Source organism: Frankliniella occidentalis, unplaced genomic scaffold, assembly GCF_000697945.3.
Source record: "Frankliniella occidentalis isolate FOCC.00 unplaced genomic scaffold, Focc_3.1 Scaffold41, whole genome shotgun sequence".
In the NCBI taxonomy this organism is placed as follows: Eukaryota; Metazoa; Arthropoda; class Insecta; order Thysanoptera; family Thripidae; genus Frankliniella; species Frankliniella occidentalis.
Genome location: NW_026267171.1, coordinates 1,525,745 through 1,531,170, shown reverse-complemented (window position 1 = coordinate 1,531,170; position 5,426 = coordinate 1,525,745). Strand labels below are relative to the sequence as shown.

The 5,426-nt window shown below is 56.6% G+C and overlaps 2 protein-coding genes across 2 annotated transcripts in view; one reads left to right on the top strand and one right to left on the bottom strand.

The window, feature by feature from the left end:
* Nucleotides 1–5,426, top strand: part of LOC113216390 (uncharacterized) — a 467,922-nt gene that overhangs the window by 39,297 nt on the left and 423,199 nt on the right. The gene's annotated exons all lie outside the window — the stretch shown is intronic.
* The window catches only part of LOC127749256 (uncharacterized), a 13,120-nt gene that overhangs the window by 7,223 nt on the left and 471 nt on the right, over nucleotides 1–5,426 (bottom strand). The window lies entirely within an intron of this gene.

Genomic DNA, 5,426 nt, shown 5'->3' with positions numbered 1-5,426 from the left:
GTCGGAGCTGCAGCTTTCCCCCATCCGTTTCCTATCCTAGATTTAAGGAGTTTGTATCCAATTCTAAAGAGAGCGCGCGTTTGCGCGGCGCAGTGTTGACAGTGTGGTTCGTGTCCTGAGGGGCGGACGCGGAGCTCAGCGAGCACCATAAAGTCATTGCGAGCGGCGGGGGTGGTCGTTGCACTGCACTGGGCGTGGCGTGGCGGGGCGGGGCCTTGTGTGAGCAGTAGTATCTGGGTACTAACGAAGTGCGCGCGGCAAATGGGGGACACTAACTCATGTAAACACGGCAGAGAGGGGGAGAGAATCGGGCGGGATGGACCCGGATGGACCACTCGGCCACGCTCGGCTCGGCGCGCGACGAGTCGCCCGTGACGGACGCATCACCGCACCCCTTCCATACCGGCGGCATGGCGGGGCGGTTATGTGGCTCACAACGAGGTTGGCGTTGAGCGAGGCCCGGTGTGCGCGCCGCATACACCGTTATTCCAATATCAGCGCCGCGCCACCGCGCCAGCGGCGGCGGGAGTGTCACATGTGACGACGCGCTGTGGTTGTCACACCCCGACAACGCGTCGCGTCACCGCGCGAGCGGCCCGCCGAGGCCGCTGCCACGACGCCGACTTAACGCCCACATTAGTCTGCTATCTTGTCGTAACACACGCGCAGCGCTGCAGCCAGCCCCCCGCACGGCGCCTGCAATAGGGCCGTAGCGCTGCGCTGCCACTGTGAAACAAACACGGTGTAAAACGCATCCTTAAAACTCACCTCACCCTAAACCATAACCATCACACACACACAAACACACACATGTTCTTGTGCAATTTTACGTTACGCTTCACTACAAGTACTAGGTAGATGTACGCCAGACCACGTCTCGCGTAACAGGCTTCGCGATATCTCACGAAACACTGTTACGCTGCGACGCGCCTGGCATACATCTACCTAGGCCTGCGGCGCTGACACCCGAGTCGGGCAAAAGAAACAGTCGTAAATAGGCCTTCGGCCCCAAAAGTCACAATTATTGCTCCCCAGGGTTTTATTTTGACGAGTTGACCCTTCAGAGACCATGAAATATTTGAGAAAAAATTTTGGAATGGTTTGGGGTCATTTCCGTGTGAAAAACAGTGTCTGGCGCCTCAACGGTTAGAGATAGAGCCAAACGGACGAAAGTTTCGCCCAAAGGGCTCTACTTTGATGAGTTACCCCTTAGGAAACATTTAAAAAAATATCTTTTAAAAACCTCATTTTGGGGACCTGTGGTTTTTGATTTTTTTTAAATCCATTTTTTGAGCTAGAATGCTCTACTTCGAACTTGATCTGTCTTTTTAAGATACAAAACGACCCTGAAAATCCCAGGTCGCTAGCTCAATTTGTTCTCGAGTTATCGTGATGACAGACAGACACACAGACAGACACACAGACACACAGACAGACGCGAAACTTTTTGATCACTGGAGTAATAGGCTTCGCTAATCGCTCAGCCAAAAAAACGTTTCGGGAAAAAAATGAAACATTTGTAAATTTTCCAGTTAGCATTAAATTTCAATGGCGCAGTTCATCAAGCGCTTCTCTCTTTTCTGCAATCCTATGTACACCTGTAGGTCATTACCTTTCCATCCTATACCTCTTTTGTTTTTACTATCGCACCTTTATTCAACGTGGGTGGGCCGGTGTAGGGTTCTTCGCATGGACCGTTGGCGAGAAGAGGAGCCCCCCCGCCGCTACATCGGGGGCAGTGTGTGAGCGAGGCGTTCTGGTCGGCCGTAAATCGCGCGAGCAGCGAATTCATTGCAGCGCGGAAAGTTATTTATCGCTGTCCGCAAGATATGGCGTTTTAATGCCGGCCCCATCCCGGCGCTGCTGGCTGCGGTGCGGCGGTTGTGCTCTCGGAGGTCGGGCGGGGCGGCCGCATGCAATTGTGGGCCGTGTTGGGAAAGATCATGCAGTGTGTGAGTATTTATGTGCATTTTTTCCACACGCTAAAAAAACTACTGTTCGTGTGTTCTACCAGTGGCTGTGAGGCATAAAGTGTAACTCTCTCTCCTCGGCCGTTACACCGTCACACCGTCTTGTCGTACAGCCCTGGGTGCTTTCATGGGGGTTGATGGCTGGGCTGGCTGGCGCGGTCCGGCCATCAGGACCGCGCAGGGAAGGCCCATCCCATGAAGACCCGACCGGCCGACCGAAGGCCGACCGACCGGCCGGGCTTTGCCTTTTCATTACTTTGCCGGTTTTCTTTCCCCTTTCCGGGCGCCCTGCCGACCCGGCCGCGTCGGCCCGTGCAGCGGCGGCCAGCAGCTCGCCGCACAAACATTTGTTTTCCATTTTCATATGGGCTGAAAAGCTCGCGCCGGCCGTATTTTGGGCGGCCGGGCTCGGGGTCCGCGCCGGGGTCCTCCCGCCGCTCGTGTTCTTTTGTTCGCCCCTTTCTCCCCCAGCCCCTTCCCCCCTTCTGTTTGGCGCGGACCATTCACTTCCAGCCACCCCCCTGGTACGACCACCATCCACCACCATGCTTGCGGTGGGGGGCATGCAGCGCATGTTCGGAGGACACGGCGTTGCTAGGTATGGGTGAGTGGCGACTCCTTGGTCGACTATTTCGTCAGACGTATTGGGTGTTTCTGTCGGGTTTTATGCCAGATCGACCAGTTTCGTCCTGATTTTTTTTTCTATGTGCCTGTTATTTTTTGCCTGGTACGGGGTACGGGGTACGGGCCCTCTGCGGGTCTTTAGCGCGTCCTCGCGGCAGCGCGCTGGGTTACCTCCACCTCGCCTGCAGCCCGGTGTGCTCCCGACCGCCTGCTGTGCAATATCAATCTGAATCACGCGGCTGTATTTTTCCCCCGCGTTCATCAGCCTAATGCGGGGCGCTGCAGGGGAGGGGTAGTACGGGGGGGGGGGTGCTCTTTCATTGCGCACGGGAGAGAGAGGGAGGGAGAGAGGGAGGGAGAGAGGGAAGAGAGGGGGGCCTGGTCTGCATGGAGGCGCTCTCCCCCTCCCTTCTCATTGAGTTATGATTCGGAAAGCACCGCTTCAGTTCAGTTCCCGCTCTGTTGCGTCTGGCTGGTAATCATGGCCCGTGCAGTCTTCATTCATTTCACCCTTCACCCCCGGCCGCCCCCATAGCCGCCCCCAGCCGCCCCCGGCCTGGCGCCGAGGCGGAGCAGGGGCTGGGGGGCCTCGGCAGGCGGGAGCGCGGCCAGCGCGGGAAGGTTGCGGTGGTCCATTTCATCAGATTGGCTGGCGCGGGGCTCTACACACACACACTTACACAAACACACACTCACGCACGCGCGCCCGCTCAGACACACTCACAAAACCACTCACTTGCGTCCCGCGCTGCCGCCAGGGCGAGTCAATTAATATCATGCCCTACCGAAAAACTAAGGGGAATTATACAAATTTAAATTTGAACTTTGATACAACGGCATATCTCTCCGAAATATATATTTCGGCAGAGGTAATTATGATTACTGGGTAAAATATAAAAAGAAATCGTTAGCCTCGGAATCGTGCGGTATCATTTGCCTCGTATCACAAAAATACCTGCTGTGAGTTCTGACGAAGTCCACACATGCGTATGTGTGGACCAGGTGGGACATGCTGCATCAACGGACCTATAATGTTATCTCTGGTAGATATGCATCCCACTCTACACACGTGTATTCGGTGGTATATTTTTGCCTACCGGGTTGGCAACACTGCGCACACAGGTCTGCTCCGTCTGCTACTTGTCGAACGGGGCGGCGGCCGCGGTGCCCCGCGTGCTGCCTGGCTGGCTGGATTGCAACACGCTCTGCAAACAGAGGGCCGCAGTGCCGTACTACTGCGCGGAGGACTCGTGGAGTCGAGCGCGGTGCCGCGGGGCTGCGGGGAGGAGGCAGGGAGTAGCTGGCGGGAGGGAGTGGGATGGGGGCGGCACTGACGGATACGGAGGCTGCTGGAATATGCGCCGTGATGATCAGGACGACTGCCCCACCACCCCACCGCCTTCCTCTTCCCCACGATCCTGCAGGGGGGTGGGGGTACAGGGGTAGACAAGAGAGGGCGAATTCCTTGAAGAAATTAGAATAGGAAGGTCCTGGCCTGCCTGCAGTACAGCTGGCGCCAGGGTTACGCGGTGGACGGGTGTCCTGAGCATGCGCTCCCGCCCCTACCGCCGCCCCAGAACGCCGGTGACACGGCTTGATCAGAGAAAGAAGTGAACCTAGGTTTGAAAAGTTGCACAACCCATTTGTGTTTTGACTTGAACTTTTAACTTTAACAAAGGGTCCTATCGAGAGGGGGTCCCTTTTTTTGAGTTTGAGTTACTTTATTTTCGGGTAATGGAAAGAAACAAATCTGAGGAGGGATCGTGAGCGCCACCGATCTGCAAGTCTTGCAAAGCAGGACACCTTTCTGCCATTTCACCATCCACTTGCCAGTCACCACCTAAACCACCGGCGCAAGCCCGGCCAGCGGGCTTCCGACAGGAAATCGAGCCGTCAGTGACGGGCGGGGCGCGGGGCGGGTGGGTCTGCCGGTCAGTCAGTCGGCTGCCCTCGGCTGAACAGCGCCCCCGCCCCCACCCGGCCCAGGCTATCCGCTCCTGACCCTTTTCCATAATTGATGCTCGGGACGAGACTGGTCGGCCCACTCCACTCGGCCCCCTCTCCACGCGGCGCCACGCCGCCGGGGAGGCGATGGAGGCGTCTTATTCGCGCCGGCCCGGGCTTACGGAACACAAACACACGGGAGTGAGTAAGTGAGGAAGCTACGCGTCCTGGGGAAGCCAACACCTGGACCGTGCGTGATGACAAAATCAACTTGCGGTGTGAAGTTGACTTGAGACTATTACGGCCACTAACGGCCTTGATGTCTGCAGTGCGGCGGATGCACAGGTGCTTTAGGGGCTGCTGCATCCAGCGCCCGCCTACTGGGCAATCCCTTGCCTCGGTTGTATCAATGTGCGGCGCGCCGCCATAGTAGGCACACAGCACACATTTTTCCGCGAAGTTCCCGGTTATTTCCGGAAAAATCCCGGTTTTCTCTGGCGCATGCGCAGAGCACAAGTTGGCAAATTTTAGTGTTTTAGTAATTTCGTATTTTTGATGGGTTTTGAGCCTAGCGGGTAGGAATGAAGTTGAGCTGTCCTCAGATATTAACTAGTTTGCCGTCACAATTCTCTCGAATAAGCGTTTTTTCATCGAATGTTCCTACATAACCTAAAATTTTGAGGCGGGAAAAGTGCACTGGGAAGTACTTTCCCGAGTTAACCAGGCGGGACTTTACGGAAAAATGTTTGCTGTGATCGCTGGAGAACCCTGAAACGCGGCGAGCGGGTGAACCCTGCCGGCGCACTGCTCTGCTCCCGCCATGATTCATGGCCGAGCGCTCAACCTCCGCACGCGCGGCGCCCACCGGCTCCCCCGGCTCCCCCGGCT